We start from the raw sequence: 14,270 nt of genomic DNA, 5'->3' as shown, positions 1-14,270 counted from the left end.
CTCCCGAGACCCTTCTCCTCAGCCCCGCCCCTCATCGGCCCCGCCCCCCACAGTCCCCGCCCCCTCCCTCGCCTCTCACTTCCCCGCAGCGCTTTGTGGGCGGCTCCTCCTTTTCCTGACGCGAGTCCTACGTCAAGGAGCCGCCAGCCGCGTTGGCCCAGACTCTTACCAGCGGGCGCAGGATAAGGCCCAGCCTTGAACGAACGTGAGCTCTGGCCCCGCTTAACTCGTGGAATATGTTTCCACGTAGCCTTTTGAAGTTATTTAGAAACCAGGACATAATTTCAAATCCCCTCCCCGCCGCCTCCCCAGTCGTTCCAGTTCACCTACTTGGTAGCTGGAGTGAAATAGGAGCCATTTAAAAATCTCCTGTGCTGGAAACATAGTAGAAGCTTCCCCAGTGTCCTCTTTTCTCCCTTCTCTCAATGTTAGTTGAATTGAGCAATACAGTTGTTGGTTGCTGACTTAAAACAAATGCTTGCCCTTTTGCTTCCGTTGCTTGATTTAACGAAATTAATTTGTGAGTGTACTTTGCCTGTTGAGAAAATTAAACATGATTACAAAAAAAAATTTTTTTTGAACCAGCAGCTAGACAGACATATTGTAAATGACATCTTCTGAAAGCCAAGGCTGGTTTTGTGGGCATGCAACCTGTCCAGTGGAACAGGACCTCGGAAGGAGTCTGAGGTCCTAGTTTCTTTCCTGTGCTGCACTGTTAATAAATTCTGAAAGGGCCCACATGTTTCCGTTTTGCACTGGGCCCTGCAAATGACGTGGCCAATCTTCTGAAAGGAGTGGTAGGTGAAGTGACCTCTATTGGAACCGATGTTATAAACATAGATGCCACTCAGGAGACTACCTGTCAGCATTTGTCCCCGTGGCCCAGGCCCATTTGGCCATAGTGACCTATGGACTGAACTAATCTTTGGAGCTGTGGATCGACTGGAATACGGGCTGAAGATAGTATTTATTTAATCAAAATAATATTTTTATTCTGAGGAAGCATTGAAGTGAAAAATTCATTTTACTTTCTACTATTTTTTAAAATTAATTATTTTTAAAAATTTAATTTATTTTATTTATTTTTGGCTGCGTTGGGTCTTTGTTGCTGCCTGTAGGCTTTCTCTAGTTGCGGCGATACGGGGCTACTCTTCCTTGCGGTGCGGTATTTTTTAATACAAATCACTGAAAACGGAATTTTCTTCAAACTGAGTTTCACAACTGAAATAGAATACCCAAGTTTGCAAGTTACTTAGAACTGATAGGAAATATTTGGAGAAACTTAAAGGGGATTTATTTAATAAATTGAGTGCTGTGGGGTGCAGACTAGCCTAAGAACTGTGAGATGAAGTCTTCTACTGAAACGTCCTTGTGTTGATACAGTGTGATGACAACCAGAAGTAAAATTTAAAATTTATTTTACTCAACATAAATACAATTATAATATATAGCTCCAATAAATTTGTTTCTTCTTTAATATTATATATATAATTTTGTAATATATAATTTGAAAAGATAAAAGTATGCGCCCCCCCCCCATATTCATTGCAACATTATTTACAATAGACAAGACATGGGAACATCCTAAGTGTCCATCGATGGATGAATGGATGAAAAAATGTGAGATTTTATGTATATGTGCACAATGGGATATTATTTAGCCTTAAGAGAGAAGAAAATCTTGCCATTTGTTGCAAGATGAATGACCCTGAGGGCATTATGCTAAAAATAAATCAGACAAAGACAAATAGTGAATGATTTCATTTATATGTAGGCTCTAAAAAGCAGTTCAACATGATGACATAGGAAGAGCCAGAACTCACCTCGTCCCAGAGACACACCAAGTCTACAGCTACTTATGGTACAGTTCACTCCGAAAATGACGTGAAGATTAGCTGAGTAACTCCTTCACATCAGCAAACACATCAAAGCAGGTAGGAAAGGCTGGGACAGAGTCTCGCCATAAACCCAACGCCTGGCATGGCAGCCCGCAATCCCAAGGGACCTCACAGACCCTGAGCTTCTCCCCAGGAGTGAAGGGTTATCCCCTGCTTCAGGCACTCCAACTTTTAAGACCTGCATCTGAGAAATGAGTCTCCCAAACATCTGGCTTTGAAAACCGTGAGAGCCAAAAGGCTGTTCTCCTCTCAAATTGATACCACTTTCACCTTACCTGTGTTTCACTAATTTCAAAGCTTCACAAAGCAAAAATTACATATTCCCACTTTCATGATTTCAGTTAGATTCATCCCAAGGTCTAATAAATTTTAATTATATTATTAAATACAGTATTGATTATATTAATACAAATTATATTTGAAAAGAATACTTAAAATATAGAAATTAATAAAAATTAAATCACCAATAATCCTATTTAAGAGAGAACTTCATTTAATTTTTCTGATAGGTCACTTTGTTACGGACCAGGTTTCTGGGCCTTCTTAATCAATAGAAATTGATCAGAGGCCAGACAAGAAATTAAGACAAGGCATTATTGGGGCCCCTGCTGCAGCAGGGGAGAGTGAGAACAAACAATGGTTTCCCTCGCTTGGGGAGGCGAGCTTGTTCCTTATATGGGGTGAGGGCAGGGGTGTGTCCAGGGGTCGGCTGGAGGGGTGGCTTAGGTGTTTTGCCCACCGCTTAGGTGGTGTTGTGTGCAGGGGGCATGCGCAGTACCCTGCTTTTGCTCCCAACCCCCTGCTTTTGTTCCAGACTCTTCAAAAGTGGCAGATGGGTTTTTTGGTCTCTTTGTATCTTTTGTCCAAAATTTGCCCTAGCTGCAGCTTGCATGCAGTTATTTTTAGTCCCATATAGTTTCTTTGTATTTTGTTGCTTGAAGAGAGGTGTGTCCAGGTGGAAGCCCTGCAGCACTGCAGCATGGGTCCCAGGTCCCAGCCTGTCTCTATCTGATCATTTAAAGTTTGAAAACAGTTGCCTGCAAAACTTTTGTGGCTGACGAATTTTTGGAAGCAGTAGTGACACCTTTTTCACTTTCTAACATGAATATTTAGACTTTTTAAGTTTTTAAGGTAAATTTTGATAATTTATGTTTTCCAAAAAGGTAATCTCTTTTATCCAGATTTTATATTTTTTGTAGCATTTTCTTTTAAAAAATAAAAATCTCCACACCTGTGTTATCACACTTTTCCCCTTGTTAGTGCTGAGTGTTTGGGTTCTTTCTCTTTTTAGCTTGCTTCTTTCATTCAGAGATGATTCTTTTTAGTTGGCCTTTCCAAAGAACAATACTTAGATTTGTGTATGAATTTTTTAAATGGAAATTTAAAATGTATTCCTACAAGAGGGATTACTGGGTCAACTATTTTGAAGATTCTTACTATTCTTGAAATATACTGCCAAATTGCTTTCTAGAAAGTTCCTAAGATTTATGTGCAGTGTTTGTTTATCTTTATTTCTCCCTTTCATATATTGGTCATAACTGCCAATTATACCTCAATAAAGTCGGAAAAAAATAAAAATAAATAAAAAACAGACCAGGGTCATATTATATGTATTGTTCTAAAATTCCCCATCTTTTCTTTTTAACAGCTTTATAGTGTTTCATTCTGTGCATATACCATATTTTTTTTTAAACTTTTTTTTTTATTAATTAATTAATTAATTTATTTATTTATTTTTGGCGGTGTTGGGTCTTCGTTTCTGTGCGAGGGCTTTCTCTAGTTGTGGCAAGTGAGGGCCACTCTTCATCGCGGTGCGCGGGCCTCATTATCGCGGCCTCTCTTGTTGCGGAGCACAGGCTCCAGACGCGCAGGCTCAGTAATTGTGGCTCACGGACCCAGTTGCTCCGTGCATGTGGGATCTTCCCAGACCAGGGCTTGAACCCATGTCCCCTGCATTGGCAGGCAGATTCTCAACCACTGCGCCACCAGGGAAGCCCCATATACCATATTTTATTCAACCAATACCTTATTGCTCTGGTTATCAATGCTGCATAAAAATGACTCTAAAGCTTAGTCATGTGACATAGCATTTTGTTGCACTCACTCTGTGAATTCAGACAGAGCACAGTGGGGATGTCTTGTCTCTGATACATGATGTCTGGGGCCTCAGCTGGGGAGAACTAACAGCTGAGGTGACTCAGTAACTGGGGAATGAAATCACCAGTAGACGTTTTTACTTACATGCCTGGTGGCTGATGCTGGCTCTTGTCCAGAGCTCCTGCCTTTCCATGTGGTCTGACTTCCTCACAGTATGACAACTAGAGGGAAGTTGGACTTTTTACATGGCGGCTGAAGGCTCTAAAAGTGATTGTCCTGAGAGAATCAGGCAGAAGCTGCGTACCGTTTTCTGGCCACTTTTGCATTCTATTGGTCACAGTAGTCAGAAGCCTTCCTAAATTTCAAGAGAGGGGACATAGACCCCCATCTCTTGATGTGTCAAAGAATTTGTGGATGTGTTTTAAAACCACCACACCTATTATGAACATGTAGACTCTTTATGGTTTTGTTCATTACAACACTAGAACAATGCACATGTACGTACCATACCTGTGTGTACACTGCAAGGATTCCTACAGGGTATATTTCCCATGAACAGGGCATGCACTTTAGAATTTTGATAAATCTGCCTAATAACACTCCTAAAAGACTACCAAATTTGTGCACCCTTCAGCATATGAAAGAAACTGTTTCTTTATCCCTTTTATTACACCAACCTGTATTTGAACATTCCAAGGTAAAAATATTTTTCTATCAAGGAATTTTTAATAGGTAAACAATTTTCCATATAATGTATTTTACCACTCTCATTTGCATGTTTAGATTGTTCCTAATTTTTCTTTACTATAAAAGAATTGATGATGTATATCCTTGTAAGTAAACCTTTTCCCACTTTCTTAATTATTTCCTAAGGACACAGTCCTAGAAATGGAATCTCTAAGTCGAAATTTATTCTCCTTTTTAAGTCTCTTGATACGTAGTGCCAAAATAACAGAACTTTTATACCATTTTACATTCCCATCAACATCTTCCATTCTCTTTATACTCCTTTCATTAGGCCACATTGCTCGGCTTGTGGGATTGATCCCTTGCCCCCGGCAGTGGAAGCACGGAGTCCTAACCACTGGACCACCAAGGAATTCCCCCATTAGGCAATGTTCTTCAACAGTGGGATATTTTGCATTTTGTAATGTATAACCCAAAGCACATTTCACTACAAATTCCCAATGTGAATTCAGAAATCACATAGAATAACTGTCTAGTTGTAATTCTTTATGATTGGGATGTTTTGATGAATAGAGTGTCTCTTTGCTGCAAACCATGTGTTAAAAAAATTAGAAAACCTAATACCTAGACTACACCATTGTCATTATCTCCCTGCTCCCACTATAGCTGCATTTTCAGAATGATGCTTTGGCATTATTTTCTTATACAGATAGCTGAAATGAAAACATGTAACATTTGAAATGGCTTTTTTTTTTTTTAATTTATTTTTTAGAAATTCACTTTCTTATTTATTGATTGATTTATTGATTGCTGTGTTGGGTCTTCGTTTCTGTGCGAGGGCTTTCTCTAGTTGTGGCAAGTGGGGACCACTCTTCATTGCGTTGCGCGGGCCTCTCACTATCGCGGCCTCTCTCGTTGCGGAGCACAGGCTCCAGACGCGCAGGCTCAGTAATTTGTGGCTCACGGGCCCAGTCGCTCCGCGGCATGCGGGATCTTCCCAGACCAGGGCTCGAACCCGTGTCCCCTGCATTGGCAGGCAGACTCCCAACCACTGCGCCACCAGGGAAGCCCCTGAAATGGCTTTATATAATATTTATAAAGCAGTTCAATGCCCTCTTACAAAGTCTCCTATAAGTATTTCTCTTAGCACTAGGGGTCTTAATAAAATTTGCTTAATAAAATCCCCAATAAACTACTATACTTCTGTCCATCAGTAAGAGCTATGTATTGTATTTCCTTCTTTGTCCTGTTTTTTAGGATGTTCATAACTAAGTTTTACCCAATTACTATAGCACTGTTTACTTTAATCAAGATTTTTATAAATACAGATTTTCTTTTCTTTTCCTTTATTTCTTATTTCTCTCTCTCTTTTGGGAATCTTTGGCTCTGACTACAATTAATCTACCTTCAATAATTTTTAGAAGATGGAGAGGGAAGTTCAAATTATAAATCAGTTGGTAAAAATTACATCTTTAATTAGTAATACAGATGATTTGGAGGTTGGGCTAAATATGTATTAGTTTTCGTATTAGAACAACTTTGAAGCACTTTAAAAATTAGAGTGTGAAATGCCTATTTAGGTCTTCTGCCCATTTTTGATTGGGTTGTTTGTTTTTTTGATATTGAGCTGCACGTGCTGCTTGTATATTTTGGAGATTAATCCTTTGTCCGTTGATTCATTTGCAAATATTTTCTGCCATTCTGAGGGCTGTCTTTTCATCTTGTTTATGGTTTCCTTTGCTGTGCAAAAGCTTTTAAGTTTCATTAGGTCCCATTTGTTTGTTTTTGTTTTTATTTTCATTACTCCAGGAAGTGGGTCAAAAAAGATCTTGCTGCGATTTATGTCAAAGAGTGTTCTGCCTATGTTTTCCTCTAAGAGTTTTATAGTGTCTGGCCTTACATTCAGGTTTTTAATCCATTTTGAGTTTATTTTTGTGTATGGTGTTAGGGAGTGTTCTAATTTCATTCTTTCACATGTAGCTGTCCAGTTTTCCCAGCACCACTTATTGAAGAGGCTGTCTTTTCTCCATTGTATATTCTTGCCTCCTTTGTCATAGATTAGGTGACCATATGTGCATGGATTTATCTCTGGGCTCTCTATCCTGTTCCATTGATCTATATTTCTGTTTTTGTGCCAGTACCATATTGTCTTGATTACTGTAGCTTTGTAGTATAGTCTGAAGTCAGGGAGCCTGATTCCTCCAGCTCCATTTTTCTTTCTCAAGATTGCTTTGGCTATTCGGGCTCTTTTGTGTCTCCGTGTAAATTGTAAAATGTTTTGTTCTAGTTCTGTGAAAAATGCCATTGGTAATTTGATAGGGATTGCATTGAAATTGGGTCATTTGTAGAGACGTGGATGGACTTAGAGACTGTCATACAGAGTGAAGTATGTCAGAAAGAGAAAAACAATTATTGTATATTAGCGCATATATGTGGAATCTAGAAAAATGGTATAGATGATCTTATTTGCAAAGCAGAAATAGAGACACAGATGTAGAGAGCAAATGTATGGGTACCAAGGGGGAAAAGGGGGGGGTGGGAGGAATTGGGAGATTGGGATTGACACATATACACTACTGATATTATGTATAAAATAGATAACAAATGAGAACATACTGTTGAGCACAGGGAACTCTACTTAATGCACTGTGGTGACCTGACTGGAAAGGAAGTCCAGAAGAGAAGGGATATATGTATATGTATGGCTGATTCATTTTGCTGTACAGTAGAAACTAACACAACTTTGTAAAGTGACTATACTCCAATAAAAAAATAATTTTAAAAAGTTAGAGTGTGAGTTATTTTGCTATTCACCTTTCTGTGCCTGGCAAAAGAATATCGGAATTTGGGATTAATAAAAGGCTTTATTTTAGGTTTAATCTAATTTTGTTTTCATAAACTATATTTAATAAAACATCTAATGGATTCTTTTATAACACAAAACTATCTGTAGAAGAAAGTTTTGCACATTTTAACATTTTGCATTTATAGCAGTGATAGATCTAGCAACCCTAGGTTGACATCCTGAAATATATATTTTTGAAACATTATTGTGTTTGGAATTTTATCTTTCTATTAGTATGTGTTAGCTTGGAGCAGACCAAGATCTACAAGAAAGGCAAAATCAATCCCACAGAATGAAACCTGGTAAGTGTTTGTAAATGACCATTGCTTTCAGCCCAGACTAGCTCAGTTGAATTTGAGAAGACATAGCCAGTATCTCCTGATTCTTTTAAATTCTGATTTTTTCCAGTCTACCTCCAACTAAATTAAACCATAGAATATGGAAGTCAGCAATGTTATATAAACACTCTAGAAACATTATGTTGTGAATAGGAAACAGGGGGAATGAGCCAGTTCTAAAAATGTTTTTATTGGGATCAACAAGGGAAGAAGAGAGGAGTTTTTAAAACTGTGAGTAAAATGAGTGGAGAGTAAGAGTAATAAGACAATAAGATGTGTGAATAGGAGAGATTTTTATAGATTGAAACCTGATTCAAAATGAAAGAACTAGAAAAATGCCAGGACCATTTTGAACTTATTATAAATGGTAAGGAAAACAGTGATAATTTTATTATTACATTTGGATTACCTGGTATACAAAAGACTATTCCTGCAAAACTGACAGATTTCTGGTATTTTCACAAACTAGTTATATAAAATTATAGGCTAGGATGTTTCAGGAATACACTTAGGTGAAGTCAGAGCTCACATAAGAATTTATATCTCACTTTAAATTTTATCATCACTTGATAAAACTTGATTAATAAACAGACTTTCTTTATAAATCTGGTCCCACATTTCTCAAAGTGACATTAAGAAATTCTAATACCATAGGATTTTATTTGGATTCATGTTTCTATGATTAAATATGAGAATGGTAGGCTAAACAAGGGAGGCTTCCCTGAAAATTTAAGGTGCTAGTGTGCATTATGAATCTCCCATTGAGAGGTATGGTACCATTTTTGTCACAGAGCATTCTGATAGATGTGTGTCGTCTGGAACACAGTTTGGGAAATATTGATCTAGCTTAGGGTTGGTCATGTTCCCATTGAATTAGACCCAATCATAATCTTTTTCTGTTAATAAAGTCCTTAACTCTTTACGTTCCCTTAGTCATTTGAGGTCTCTATCTTAGTTTTCAATACCATAGTATCACCCATTTCTCAAACAAGAAACTCCAAGCAATTTTACATTTGACTGCTTTTTATTCTATCAATACCTCCCCCACCAATTTGCAAGTCATGATGCATTTTTTTCACAGAATTTCACAAATATTTCTCACTTTTTATTTTTCTGGACTTACATCCTCATCTAGGGGCTTTGATCAACACATGCTTAGGCTGTTTCAGCCTTTTCAATAAGCCTAACTTCTCTGCATGGAAATTTTTTTTTGTTACTGTTAAAGGTGTCACCCCTCCCTCTTCTTTCAACCATGCTGCTGTCCTTGGTTTCCTTAGAGGAAACACTTGTAACCTTATAGTACTTCCCATGTAATTTTAAGAAGGTTATGTGCATTATTCCTATACAAATAAAAACTGCACATGAATCAAAGATTTTATTCAACTCATTAAATGAGGGACCAGTAAGATGTTAAAACTGTTCAAATGGGAGCTTGAGTTACAGAGATTTATGTTTTCTGCTAGATAAAATCAATTCATATTAATTGCTATGAGCAGAAATCATTTGCATTGCTATTAACTGGAATTCTTTGCATTGCTATAAGTTTTTTATAATTTAACTTCTACCTCTATAGGGTTGTAAAACAGCCTAGTCAAGAGAACATCAATCACAGATGCACATCCCCATGAAATAGGATAATACCCAGAGTGTCCTTAGACAATACCCAGTCTCCACTGGGTTTAGCTTGCCAGGGCAAAGGCCTAGCACAGTACCACTAGATTTAAGAGTTTTAAGGCTTTTAATGAGAACTTGCAAGAAAAAACTTATTCTAGTTAAACAAAATTAAAAATAAATTTCCATGTAGATTTAAATAGTCTATGATTTTAACCTCTGAACAGTACCCCACTTCCCATTCCTCAGGCCCCCAAATACTGAGCTAAGTATACAGTCCCCTGATAATAACTGCATATGGCTTAGAGGTGTGCATACATTTTGTGGTCTTGAACGATATCTCTGTGAGCAAGGGTAGCTGATCCTTTCAAAGATGAAACCCGGGACTTCCCTGGTGGCACAGTCGTTAAGAACCCGCCTGCCAATGCAAGGGGACACGGGTTTGAACCCTGGTCCAGGAAGATCCCACATGCCGCGGAGCAACTAAGCCCGTGTGCCACAACTACCGAGCCCATGTAACACAACTACTGAAGCCCATGCGCCTAAGCCTGTGCTCCGCAACAAAGAGATGCCACCGCAATGAGAAACCTGCGCACTGCAAGGAAGAGTAGCTCCCACTCGCTGCAACTAGAGAAAGCCTGCGTGCAGCAATGAAGACCCAACACAGCCAAAAATAAATAAATAAAATAAATTAATTAATTAAAAAAAGAAAATATGAAACCCACACATTTGGACTCTTTTAGCACTGTTCTTTAAAATGGACACTACTGACAGCATAATTCAGTTATAGTGGGGATACTTGTTCAAATCAAGCAAATAAACAAATAAAAATCCTTACCAATTCATTGGATGCTTTGTCCTTTTAGTGAATGAGATCAGGTCCTTTCAGAAAGCAAACACCCCTGAGAGGCTGGCTTGTTTATGCATTAATCAGCCCTTTAACCAACCAGTACCTCTGAAACTGTCTGTGGTTAACTATGCATATATAACTTCCAGTGTCATGGACCAATATAATAAAAATGACTTTCTAGTAAAATGAGACCAAAAAACCCACAAAGGCCAAAGTGCATGGTCCAATTTTTAATTATTATATTCAACGATGTAAATTACATTTCAGTCAATATAATCAGAACAACAAAGAGCCCAAAAGAAAATAATCATGAAAAATGTTCTTTTTTGAATATGTTGCTATAGGTGGATAATAGAGAGAATCACTAATAACTTTTTTTTATTCCACAATCATAAGTAAATTAAAAGTTGAATCGAATAGTGATTTCCATATATAAAATGCTTATATGCATACTTTGAATGAACATAATGCATATCAATACTAAAAGTTTCAGTGTGGCAAGTGAGTTTGCTTCTTGTGTGTTACCTTATTAATCTAGGATGAATTGATAACCATGTTACACACAGGGGATAGTGGATGTCTAAACTATTTTTACGTTTTGTTTTAATGGCACCACGGTGGGAAAACCAGTCTCAAGGAGGTGCATTGCAAAAGCGGCAGAAGAGATTTTAAAAGAATTTTAGCAACTTGGGATATTCATTTTTGGGTAATATTTTGTTATGATATAATTTAAAAGTTACAGAAAAATTGCAAAATTAATATAAGAAACTCCTGTGTATCATTTACTCCTTTTGCTTTATCAAGGACACTTAGTACTTAAATTCTGAAATAACCTAGTACCATTATTGAGATCAAGAAATTAACACTGATAATAACTCTATTATCTGATCCACAGTTCACATCTAAATTTTGTCAGTTTTCCCTTTGATTATTCAAAGTGTGTATGCATGTACGTATGTGAGTGTGTGTGTGTGAGTGTGTATCTACCCCTCTCAGTCCAGTATCATGCATTTAACTGCCACATCTCTTTAGTATCCTTTAATCTAGAGCTGTTCCTCAGGTTTGTCTTTTCTGATCCTGATATTTTTGAAGAATACAGGCCAGTTACTTTAGTCTTAGAATATCCTGTAATTTGGATTTTTTGATGATATCTCATGATTATACTCAGGCTTTTTTTCTTCTTATTTTCAGCAGAACTCTCTCTGAAATAATGTTGTATCCTTAGAGCATCATACCAGAAGGCACAGAGGCACATAGTGTTTGTTTATTCCAATATCGGTGATTAATGTTGATCATGTCGTTAAGTTGGTGTTCTCCAAGTTTCTCGACTATAAAGTTAATAATTTTACCTTTGTAATTAAGAAATAATGTATGCCTTGTGACTATGTAAATGTCAAAGATTGAGTTCCCCAGGGAGCAGATTCTGAGATGGACACTAGCCTGCAAAAGTTTTAACAGAGAATGCTGTTGGGATAATACTTGTGGAAAGGAAGGGAAGGATACAGGACTGGGCAGAGAGAAGTCAAACTGCAGTGCAGTCTCAAATGGGCCTCAGTGGATCCTACAGGATATTCTGAAGATGGGATGACTGTTAAGCGCTGTCCTGAGTTGATGAGAGGGCTGGGCTTTTATACACTTGCATTGATTAGATATTGATTGTCAGGTGCCCAAAATAAAAGGTATGACCTTGGGTGAGATGGGTCTCTTTGGTTGGAGCAGTTTCCAAAAAGGGCTTATTGACAGCTGGAGTCGGGCCTGCTCACAGACCTCCAGCAGCTGGGGTAAAAAGTCCTTCACACCTGAAGTAGGATCTGAGAGGCACATCACAGCATCCACCAGAGTAACTTTCCTCTTATTAAGCTTTTAGTCACTAGTTTTAGTACTCACTGATGCTTTTCTAACTCTGTTATTTCTTCTCTATTTATTAGCTGCCATTCTACTGTAAAGAAAAGCTTTCCCTTCTCCCTTATTTGTTTGTCTATTCATTCATTCACTATTTTTTATCATATTGTACTCATTAATTTTTATTTTTCAGTGGATTATGTAATCCACAACTAAGATTATTTATTTTAATGCTTGAATTGTGCCAGATTTTGCAAGCAGCTCCCATGTCTTTTTGATATGTTCCCATCATTCTTTAAGCAATTCCTTACTTTCTGGAGTAACAAGATGTTGTAGGCTTATCCCTGTCTCGGAGCTAGAATTAGACTTTTCTCCAAGGAGGCCTGTATCTATAAATTAAGATCTGGGAGCTAAATGTGCTTGTTGCTTCTGGTATGTAATAGCTTCTGGGTCCTTTCAGGAGACCAGACTAGGATGGACACACACACACACACACACACACACACACACACACACACACTTTCCTGTATGTATCTATTCCTATACATATTTCTATATTTTTCTCTATACATATTAAAATTAATGGGTTCATATTGAGATCCCCAATTTCTATCTGACATCATAGGTCTAGTCTTCCCGCCTTTCCATACTTGTAATTCTCCTTTTCATCTTCTCTATCTATTGTCATTGATTTTCAGTTTAATTCCCTTGCAGTCAGAGAACATACTGTGAAAGACTGCAATCTTTTGAAATTTACTGAGACATTTTTGTGACCCAGCATAATGTCTGTCTTCATGAATATTCCATCTGCCCTTGAAAATAATATGTATCATGGGGTTGTTGATTGTACGGTTTATAAATATTCATGCAGTCAAGTTAGTTGATAATGTTGTTCAGATATTACATATCTTTACTAATTTTTGTCTAGTCTTAAAAGTGTCCTATTAATTATTCAGAAAAGAATGTTTAAATGTATAACCGTGATTGTGGATTTATCTATTTTTTCCTTTAGTTCTGTCAGTTTTTGCTTCATGTATTTTGAAACTCTGGTATTAAGCATGTAAGCATTTCTTATTATTATACCTTCCTGATATTATTATTATACCTTCTTTGTCATTATGAAGTGTCTTTGTCCTTTAATTGGAAGGTTTAGTCTATTTATATTTAATGTAAGTATTGATGTGATTAGATTTTGGTCTTTAGCTATCTATTTTCTATTTGTCCTGTTTTTTTATTTCTCTAATTCTTCTTTCCAGATTTCTTTTGGGTTTGTTAACTATTTTTCAGTGTTCCATTTTCAGTATTTGGTCAGTATTCCTCTACTGGCCCTTTACTTTTACCTCTTTATATTTTTCAAGTGGTTTTTCTAGGAATCACAATATGCATTCTTAATTTATCATGGCCTATCTTGATTTAATATTATGCCACTTTATGAAAAAATATAAGAATTTTGTAACAGTATAGTTCCATTTCCCCACTCCTCATCCTTTTAGCTCTTGTTATCATTGATATTATATCTACATACATTATAAACCCCATGATATGACTGCAAATGTATGAAATACTATACATCCAAAGTTATTAATTACAGTATTGTTTATAATATCAAAACAAGGGAAACAACCTAAATCTCTATCAGTAAAGGACTGGTTAAGTAAACCATGTTACATCACAAAATGGGATACTATGCAGCCTTATATAAGAATGAGAAAGTTCTTTTTGTACAAATGTAGAATGATCTCTAGTTCAAAGAAAAAGCAAGCATAGATCAGTGTATGTAGTATGCTAACTTTTGTATTTAAAAGTGAAAAAATACAAATTCGTATTTGTATTTGTGTAAAGAAATACTGGAAGAATACACAAATCTACTAAGGTGTGCTAACTATAAATAAATTATAGGGAGTGGATATGAGGGAACAGGAAGCAGTGAGATTCCTAATTATATTCATTTGATTTTGAAACACATGAATCTATTACCTATAAAATGAATTTTAAAGCAAAATGAAAACATTTATATTCTGTACTTAGCTGTAAAACAAATATATCATTTATTTAAAAGTTCTGTTCATTCATAGTTGAATCAAGGGCTATGACTAAAGATG

At 36.9% G+C, this 14,270-nt stretch overlaps 1 long non-coding RNA gene across 2 annotated transcripts in view; it reads left to right on the top strand.

Moving 5' to 3' along the window:
• Positions 1–118: 118 nt before the first annotated feature.
• LOC132352590 (uncharacterized) overlaps positions 119–14,270 on the top strand; it is a 426,053-nt gene continuing 411,901 nt past the window's right edge. The window contains exons 1-3 of one of the 2 annotated variants that reach the window (XR_009498800.1): positions 119–205; positions 1,775–1,934; positions 5,014–5,121. This is a non-coding gene — a long non-coding RNA (uncharacterized LOC132352590). Of the gene's footprint in view, positions 206–1,774; positions 1,935–5,013; positions 5,122–14,270 lie in introns of those variants that run through there. The other variant, XR_009498799.1, reaches the window with a different exon arrangement.

The sequence above is a fragment of the Balaenoptera ricei genome, chromosome 18 (genome assembly GCF_028023285.1).
Source record: "Balaenoptera ricei isolate mBalRic1 chromosome 18, mBalRic1.hap2, whole genome shotgun sequence".
In the NCBI taxonomy this organism is placed as follows: domain Eukaryota; kingdom Metazoa; phylum Chordata; class Mammalia; order Artiodactyla; family Balaenopteridae; genus Balaenoptera; species Balaenoptera ricei.
This window is presented reverse-complemented; position numbering and strand designations above follow the sequence as displayed.